This window comes from Patagioenas fasciata, chromosome 37 (genome assembly GCF_037038585.1).
Source record: "Patagioenas fasciata isolate bPatFas1 chromosome 37, bPatFas1.hap1, whole genome shotgun sequence".
Taxonomy (NCBI): Eukaryota; Metazoa; Chordata; class Aves; order Columbiformes; family Columbidae; genus Patagioenas; species Patagioenas fasciata.
In genome coordinates this window covers 1,509,510-1,518,526 of record NC_092556.1, presented here as the reverse complement: position 1 = coordinate 1,518,526, position 9,017 = coordinate 1,509,510, and positions in this window count along the sequence as shown.

The following is a 9,017-nucleotide window of genomic DNA, read 5'->3' as shown; positions in this document are numbered from 1 at the left end:
AGGTTTGCTCGGGCCGTTTCGGGTTTGCTCGGGCCCTGTCAGGCTCCATCGAGCCCTGTCGGGTTTGCTCGGGCCCTGTCAGGCTCCGTCGGGCCCTGTCGGGTTTCCTCGGGCCCTGTCTGGCTCCATCGAGCCCTGTCAGGCTTTGTCGAACCCTGTCGGGCTCTGTCGGGCCCTGTCGGGTTTGCTCGGGCCCTGTCAGGTTTGCTGAAGCCCTGTCAGGCTTCGTCGGGCCCTGTCGAGTGTGCTCATACCCTGTCGGGCTCCGTCGAGCCCTGTCAGGTTTGCTCGGGCCCTGTCAGGCTCCGTCGGGCCCTGTCGGATTTCCTCGGGCCCTGTCGGGTTTGCTTGGGCCCTGTCGGGCTCCGTCGGGCCCTGTCGGGTTTCCTCGGGCCCTGTCGGGCTCTATCGAGCCCTGTCAGGCTCCGTCAGGCCTTTTCGGCTTTGCTCGGGCCCTGTCGGGCTCCGTCGGGCCCTGTCAGGCTTTGTCAGGTCCTGTCAGATTTGTTCGGGCCCTGTCGGGCCTTGTCGGGCCCTGTCGGGTTTGCTCGGGCTCTGTCGGGCTCCGTTGGGCCCTGTCGGGTTTGCTCGGGCTCTGTCGGGTTTGCTCGGGCCCTGTCGGGTTTGCTCGGGCCCTGTCAGGCTCTGTCAAGCCCTGTCGGGTTTGCTCGGGCCCTGTCGGGTTTGCTAGGGCCCTGTCGGGCTCCGTCGGGCCCTGTCTGGTTTCCTCGGGCCCTGTCGGGCTCCATCGAGCCCTGTCAGGCTTTGTGAGGCTTTGTCGGGTTTGCTGAAGCCCTGTCAGGCTTCGTCGGACCCTGTCGGGTTTGCTCGGGCCCTGTCGGGCTCCATCGGGCCCTGTCGGGTTTGCTCGGGCCCTATCGGGCTCCGTCGGGCCCTGTCGGGTTTCCTCAGGCCCTGTCGGGCTCCATCGAGCCCTGTCAGGCTCCGTCGGGCCCTTTCGGGTTTGCTCGGGCCCTGTCGGGCTCCGTCGGGCCCTGTCGGGTTTTCTCGGGCCCTGTCGGGCTCCGTCGGGCCCTGTCGGGATTGCTCAGGCCCTGTCGGGTTTGCTAGGGCCCTGTCGGGCTCCGTCGGGTTCTGTCTGGTTTCCTCAGGCCCTGTCGGGCTCCGTCGAGCCCTGTCGGGTTTGCTCGGGCCCTGTCAGGCTCCGTCGAGTCCTGTCGGGTTTGCTCGGGCCCCGTCAGGCTCCGTCGGGCCCTGTCGGGTTTTCTTGGGCCCTGTCGGGCTCAATCGAGCCCTGTCAGGCTTTGTCGAACCCTGTCGAGTTTGCTCGGGCCATGTCGGGTTTGCTCGGGCCCTGTCGGGCTCCGTCTAACCCTGTCAGGCTTTGTCGGGTCCTGTCGGATTTGCTCAGGCCTTGTCAGGCTCCGTCGACCCCTGTCAGGTATGCTCGGGCCCTGTCGGGTTTGCTCAGGCCCTGTCAGGCTCCGTCGACCCCTGTCAGGTTTGCTCATGCCCTGTCAGGCTCCGTCAGGCCCTGTCGGGTTTGCTCGGGCCCTGTCGGGTTTGCTCAGGCCCTGTCAGGCTCCGTCGAGCCCTGTCGGGTTTGCTCGTGCCCTGTCAGGCTCCGTCAGGCCCTGTCGGGTTTGCTCGGGCCCTGTCGGGTTTGCTCGGGCCCTGTCGGGCTCCATCGAGCCCTGTCAGGCTCTGTGAGGCTTTGTCGGGTTTGCTCGGGCCCTGTCGGGCTCCGTCGGGCCCTGTCAGGCTTTGTCGGGCCCTGTCGGGATTGCTCGGGCCCTGTCGGGCTCCGTCGAGCTTTGTCGGGTTTGTTAGGGCCCTTTCGGTTTTACTCAGGCCCTGTCAGGCTCCGACAAGCCCTGTCAGGTTTGCTCGGGTACTGTCGGGTTTGCTCGGGCCATCTCGGGCTCCGTCGGGCTCTGTCGGGTTTCCTCGGGCCCTGTCAGGCTCCGTCAGGCCCTGTCGGGTTTGCTCGGGCCCTGTCGGGTTTGCTGAAGCCCTGTCAGGCTTCGTCGGACCCTGTCGGGTTTGCTAGGGCCGTGTTGGGCTCCGTCGGGCCCTGTCCGGTTTGCTCGGGCCCTGTCGGATTTGCTTGGGCCCTGTCGGGCTCCGTCGAGCCATGTCGGGTTTGCTCGGGCCCTGTCAGGCTCCATCGAACCCTGTCAGGCTTTGTCGGGTCCTGTCGGGTTTGCTCAGGCCCTGTCAGGCTCCGTCGACCCCTGTCAGGTATGCTCGGGCCCTGTCGGGTTTGCTCAGGCCCTGTCAGGCGCCGTCGACCCCTGTCAGGTTTTCTCGGGCCCTGTCGGGCTCCGTCGGGCCCTGTCAGGTTTGCTCGGGCCCTGTCGGGCTCCGTCGGTCCCTGTCGGGTTTGCTCGGGCCCTGTTGGGCTCCGTCGGGCTCTGTCAAGTTTGCTCGGGCCCTGTCGGGTTTGCTCAGGCCCTGTCAGGCTCCGTCGAGCCCTGGCGGGTTTGCTCGGGCCCTGTCAGGCTCCGTCAGGCCCTGTCGGGTTTGCTCGGGCCCTGTCGGGTTTGCTAGGGCCCTGTCGGGCTCCGTCGGGTTCTGTCTGGTTTCCTCAGGCCCTGTCGGGCTCTGTCGAGCCCTGTCAGGTTTGCTCGGGCCCTGTCAGGCTCCGTCGAGTCCTGTCGGGTTTGCTCGGGCCCCGTCAGGCTCCGTCGGGCCCTGTCGGGTTTTCTTGGGCCCTGTCGGGCTCAATCGAGCCCTGTCAGGCTTTGTCGAACCCTGTCGAGTTTGCTCGGGCCATGTCGGGTTTGCTCGGGCCCTGTCGGGCTCCGTCTAACCCTGTCAGGCTTTGTCGGGTCCTGTCGGATTTGCTCAGGCCTTGTCAGGCTCCGTCGACCCCTGTCAGGTATGCTCGGGCCCTGTCGGGTTTGCTCAGGCCCTGTCAGGCTCCGTCGACCCCTGTCAGGTTTGCTCATGCCCTGTCAGGCTCCGTCAGGCCCTGTCGGGTTTGCTCGGGCCCTGTCGGGTTTGCTCAGGCCCTGTCAGGCTCCGTCGAGCCCTGTCGGGTTTGCTCATGCCCTGTCAGGCTCCGTCAGGCCCTGTCGGGTTTGCTCGGGCCCTGTCGGGTTTGCTCGGGCCCTGTCGGGCTCCATCGAGCCCTGTCAGGCTCTGTGAGGCTTTGTCGGGTTTGCTCGGGCCCTGTCGGGCTCCGTCGGGCCCTGTCAGGCTTTGTCGGGCCCTGTCGGGATTGCTCGGGCCCTGTCGGGCTCCGTCGAGCTTTGTCGGGTTTGTTAGGGCCCTTTCGGTTTTACTCAGGCCCTGTCAGGCTCCGACAAGCCCTGTCAGGTTTGCTCGGGTACTGTCGGGTTTGCTCGGGCCATCTCGGGCTCCGTCGGGCTCTGTCGGGTTTCCTCGGGCCCTGTCAGGCTCCGTCAGGCCCTGTCGGGTTTGCTCGGGCCCTGTCGGGTTTGCTGAAGCCCTGTCAGGCTTCGTCGGACCCTGTCGGGTTTGCTAGGGCCGTGTCGGGCTCCGTCGGGCCCTGTCCGGTTTGCTCGGGCCCTGTCGGATTTGCTTGGGCCCTGTCGGGCTCCGTCGAGCCATGTCGGGTTTGCTCGGGCCCTGTCAGGCTCCATCGAACCCTGTCAGGCTTTGTCGGGTCCTGTCGGGTTTGCTCAGGCCCTGTCAGGCTCCGTCGACCCCTGTCAGGTATGCTCGGGCCCTGTCGGGTTTGCTCAGGCCCTGTCAGGCGCCGTCGACCCCTGTCAGGTTTTCTCGGGCCCTGTCGGGCTCCGTCGGGCCCTGTCAGGTTTGCTCGGGCCCTGTCGGGCTCCGTCGGTCCCTGTCGGGTTTGCTCGGGCCCTGTTGGGCTCCGTCGGGCTCTGTCAAGTTTGCTCGGGCCCTGTCGGGTTTGCTCAGGCCCTGTCAGGCTCCGTCGAGCCCTGGCGGGTTTGCTCGGGCCCTGTCAGGCTCCGTCAGGCCCTGTCGGGTTTGCTCGGGCCCTGTCGGGTTTGCTAGGGCCCTGTTGGGCTCCGTTGGGCCCTGTCTGGTTTCCTCGAGCCCTGTCGGGCTCCGTCGGACCCTGTCGGGTTTTCTCGGGCCCTGTCGGGCTCCATCGAGCCCTGTCAGGCTCCGTCGGGCCTTTTCGGGTTTGCGCGGGCCCTGTCGGGCTCCATCAGGCCCTGTCAGGCTTTGTCAGGTCCTGTCAGGTTTGTTCGGGCCCTGTCGGGCCTTGTCGGGCCCTGTCGGGTTTGCTCGGGCTCTGTCGGGCTCCGTTGGGCACTGTCGGGTTTGCTCGGGCCCTGTCGGGTTTGCTCGGGCCCTGTCAGGCTCCGTCAAGCCCTGTCGGGTTTGCTCGGGCCCTGTCGGGTTTGCTAGGGCCCTGTCGGGCTCCGTCGGGCCCTGTCTGGTTTCCTCAGGCCCTGTCGGGCTCCGTCAAGCCCTGTCGGGTTTGCTCGGGCCCTGTCGGGTTTGCTGAAGCCCTGTCAGGCTTCGACGGACCCTGTCAGGTTTGCTCGGGCCCTGTCGGGCTCCGTCGAGTCCTGTCGGGTTTACTCGGGCCCTGTCAGGCTCCGTCGCGCCCTGTCGGGTTTCCTCGGGCCCTGTCGGGCTCCATCGAGCCCTGTCGGGTTTGCTCGGGCCCTGTCGGGCTCCATCGGACCCTATCAGGCTTTGTCGGGTCCTGTCGGGTTTGCTCAGGCCCTGTCGGGCCTTGTCAGGCCCTGTCGGGTTTGCTCGGGCCCTGTCGGGTTTGCCCGCGTCCTGTCGGGCTCCGTCAGGCCCTGTCAGATTCGCTCGGGCCCTGTCGGGTTTGCTCGGGCCCTGTCAGGCTCCGTCAGGCCCTGTCGCGTTTGCTCGGGCCCTATCGGGCTCCGTGGGGCCCTGTCGGGTTTCCTCGGGCCCTGTCGGACTCCATCGAGCCCTGTCAGGCTCCGTCGGGCCCTTTCGGGTTTGCTCGGGCCCTGTCGGGTTTGCTCGAGCCCTGTCAGGCTCCGTCAAGCCCTGTCGGGTTTGTTAGGGCCTTGTCGGGCTCCGTCAGGCCCTGTCTGGTTTCCTCAGGCCCTGTCGGGCTCCGTCGGGCTCTGTTGGGTTTGCTCAGGCCCTGTCGGGTTTGCTCAGGCCCTGTCAGGCTCCGTCGACCCTTTTCAGGTTTGCTCGGGCCCTGTCGGGCTCCGTCGGGCCCTATCAGGTTTGCTCGGGCCCTGTCGGGTTTGCTCAGGCCCTGTCAGGCTCCGTCGAGCCCTGTCGGGTTTGCTCAGGCCCTGTCAGGCTCCGTCAGGCCCTGTCGGGTTTACTCGGGCCCTGTCGGGTTTGCTGGGGCCCTGTCGGGCTCTGTCGGGCCCTGTCGGGTTTGCTCGGGCCCTGTCGGGCTCCGTCTAGCCCTGTCGGGTTTCCTCGGGCCCTGTCGGGCTCCATCGAGCCCTGTCAGGCTCTGTGAGGCTTTGTCGGGTTTGCTCGGGCTTTGTCGGGCTCCGTCGGGGCCTGTCAGGCTTTGTCGGGCCCTGTCGGGTTTGCTCGGGCCCTGTCGGGCCTTGCCTGGCCCTGTCGGGATTGCTCGGGCCCTGTCAGGTTTGCTCGGGTACTGTCGGGTTTGCTCGGGCCATCTCGGGCTCCGTCAGGCTCTGTCGGGTTTCCTCGGGCCCTGTCAGGCTCCGTCAGGCCCTGTCGGGTTTGCTCGGGCCCTGTCGGGTTTGCTGAAGCCCTGTCAGGCTTCGTCGGACCCTGTCGGGTTTGCTAGGGCCGTGTCGGGCTCCGTCGGGCCCTGTCCGGTTTGCTCGGGCCCTGTCGGATTTGCTTGGGCCCTGTCGGGCTCCGTCGAGCCATGTCGGGTTTGCTCGGGCCCTGTCGGGCCTTGTCTGGCCCTGTCGGGATTGCTTGGGCTCTGTCGGGCTCCGTCGAGCTTTGTCGGGTTTGTTCGGGCCCTTTCGGTTTTACTCAGGCCCTGTCAGGCTCCGACAAGCCCTGTCAGGTTTGCTCGGGTACTGTCGGGTTTGCTCGGACCATCTCGGCCTCCGTCGGGCTCTGTCGGGTTTCCTCGGGCCCTGTCAGGCTCCGTCAGGCCCTGTCGGGTTTGCTCGGGCCCTGTCGGGTTTGCTGAAGCCCTGTCAGGCTTCGTCGGACCCTGTCGGGTTTGCTAGGGCCGTGTCGGGCTCCGTCGGGCCCTGTCCGGTTTGCTCGGGCCCTGTCGGATTTGCTTGGGCCCTGTCGGGCTCCGTCGAGCCATGTCGGGTTTGCTCGGGCCCTGTCAGGCTCCATCGAACCCTGTCAGGCTTTGTCGGGTCCTGTCGGGTTTGCTCAGGCCCTGTCAGGCTCCGTCGACCCCTGTCAGGTATGCTCGGGCCCTGTCGGGTTTGCTCAGGCCCTGTCAGGCGCCGTCGACCCCTGTCAGGTTTGCTCGGGCCCTGTCGGGCTCCGTCGGGCCCTGTCAGGTTTGCTCGGGCCCTGTCGGGCTCCGTCGGTCCCTGTCGGGTTAGCTCGGGCCCTGTTGGGCTCCGTCGGGCTCTGTCAGGTTTGCTCGGGCCCTGTCGGGTTTGCTCAGGCCCTGTCAGGCTCCGTCGAGCCCTGGCGGGTTTGCTCGGGCCCTGTCAGGCTCCGTCAGGCCCTGTCGGGTTTGCTCGGGCCCTGTCGGGTTTGCTAGGGCCCTGTTGGGCTCCGTCGGGCCCTGTCTGGTTTCCTCGGGCCCTTTCGGGCTCCGTCGGACCCTGTCGGGTTTGCTCGGGCCCTGTCGGGCTCCATCGAGCCCTGTCAGGCTCCGTCGGGCCTTTTCGGGTTTGCGCGGGCACTGTCGGGCTCCATCGGGCCCTGTCAGGCTTTGTCAGGTCCTGTCAGGTTTGTTCGGGCCCTGTCGGGCCTTGTCGGGCCCTGTCGGGTTTGCTCGGGGTCTGTTGGGCTCCGTTGGGCCCTGTCGGGTTTGCTCGGGCCCTGTCGGGTTTGCTCGGGCCCTGTCAGGCTCCGTCAAGCCCTGTCGGGTTTGCTCGGGCCCTGTCGGGTTTGCTAGGGCCCTGTCGGGCTCCGTCGGGCCCTGTCTGGTTTCCTCAGGCCCTGTCGGGCTCCGTCAAGCCCTGTCGGGTTTGCTCGGGCCCTGTCGGGTTTGCTGAAGCCCTGTCAGGCTTCGACGGACCCTGTCGGGTTTGCTCGGGCCCTGTCGGGCTCCCTCGATTCCTGTCGGGTTTACTCGGGCCCTGTCAGGCTCCGTCGCGCCCTGTCGGGTTTCCTCGGGCCCTGTCGGGCTCCATCGAGCCCTGTCGGGTTTGCTCGGGCCCTGTCGGGCTCCATCGGACCCTATCAGGCTTTGTCGGGTCCTGTCGGGTTTGCTCAGGCCCTGTCGGGCCTTGTCAGGCCCTGTCGGGTTTGCTCGGGCCCTGTCGGGTTTGCCCGCGTCCTGTCGGGCTCCGTCAGGCCCTGTCAGATTCGCTCGGGCCCTGTCGGGTTTGCTCGGGCCCTGTCAGGCTCCGTCAGGCCCTGTCGGGTTTGCTCGGGCCCTATCGGGCTCCGTGGGGCCCTGTCGGGTTTCCTCGGGCCCGGTCGGGCTCCATCGAGCCCTGTCAGGCTTTGTCGGGCCCTTTCGGGTTTGCTTGGGCCCTGTCGGGCTCCGTCGGGCCCTGTCAGGTTTGCTTGGGCCCTGTCGGGATCCGTTGGGCCCTGTTGGGTTTGCTCGGGCCCTGTAGGGCTCCTTCGTGCCCTGTCAGGGTGCTCGGGCCCTGTCGAGTTTGCTCGGGCCCTGTCGGGCTCCATCGAGCCCTGTCGGGTTTGCTCGGGCCCTGTCAGGCTCCGTCGGGCCCTGTCGGGTTTCCTCGGGCCCTATCGGGCTCCATCGAGCCCTGTCAGGCTTTGTCGAACCCTGTCGGGCTCCGTCGGGCCCTCTCGGGTTTCCTTGGGCCCTGTCGGGCTCCATCGAGCCCTGTCAGGCTTTGTCGAACCCTGTCGAGTTTGCTCCGGCCCTGTCGGTTTTGCTCGGGCCCTGTCAAGTTCTGTCGGGCCCTGTCTGGTTTCCTCGGGCCCTGTCGGGCTCCTTTGAGCCCTGTCAGGTTTGCTCGGGCCGTTTCGGGTTTGCTCGGGCCCTATCGGGCTCCGTCGAGCCCTGTCGGGTTTGCTCGGGCCCTGTCAGGCTCCGTCGGGCCCTGTCGGATTTCCTCGGGCCCTGTCGGGCTCCATGGAGCCCTGTCAGGCTTTGTCGAACCCTGTCGGGCTCCGTCGGGCCCTGTCGGGTTTGCTCGGGCCCTGTCAGGTTTGCTGAAGCCCTGTCAGGCTTTGTCGGACCCTGTCGAGTGTGCTCATACCCTGTCGGGCTCCGTCGAGCCCTGTCAGGTTTGCTCGGGCCCTGTCAGGCTCCGTCGGGCCCTGTCGGATTTCCTCGGGCCCTGTCGGGTTTGCTCGGGCCCTGTCGGGTTCCGTCGGGCCCTGTCGGATTTCCTCGAGCCCTGTCGGGTTTGCTCGGGCCCTGTCGGGCTCCGTCGGGCCCTGTCGGGTTTCCTCGGGCCCTGTCGGGCTCTATCGAGCCCTGTCAGGCTCCGTCAGGCCTTTTCGGGTTTGCTCGGGCCCTGTCGGGCTCCGTCGGGCCCTGTCAGGCTTTGTCAGGTCCTGTCAGGTTTGTTCGGGCCCTGTCGGGCCTTGTCGGGCCCTGTCGGGTTTGCTCGGGCTCTGTCGGGCTTCGTTGGGCCCTGTCGGGTTTGCTCGGGCTCTGTCGGGTTTGCTCGGGCCCTGTCGGGTTTGCTCGGGCCCTGTCAGGCTCCGTCAAGCCCTGTCGGGTTTGCTCGGGCCCTGTCGGATTTGCTAGGGCCCTGTCGGGCTCCGTCGGGCCCTGTCTGGTTTCCTCAGGCCCTGTCGGGATCCGTCGGGCCCTGTCGGGTTTGCTCAGGCCGTGTCGGGTTTGCTGAAGCCCTGTCAGGCTTCGACGGACCCTGTCGGGTTTGCTCGGGCCCTGTCGGGCATTGTCGAGCCCTGTCGGGTTTGCTCGGGCCCTGTCAGGCTCCGTCTAGCCCTGTCGGGTTTCCTCGGGCCCTGTCGGGCTCCATCGAGCCCTGTCGGGTTTGCTCGGGCCCTGTCGGGCTCCATCAAACCCTGTGAGGCTTTGTCGGGTCCTG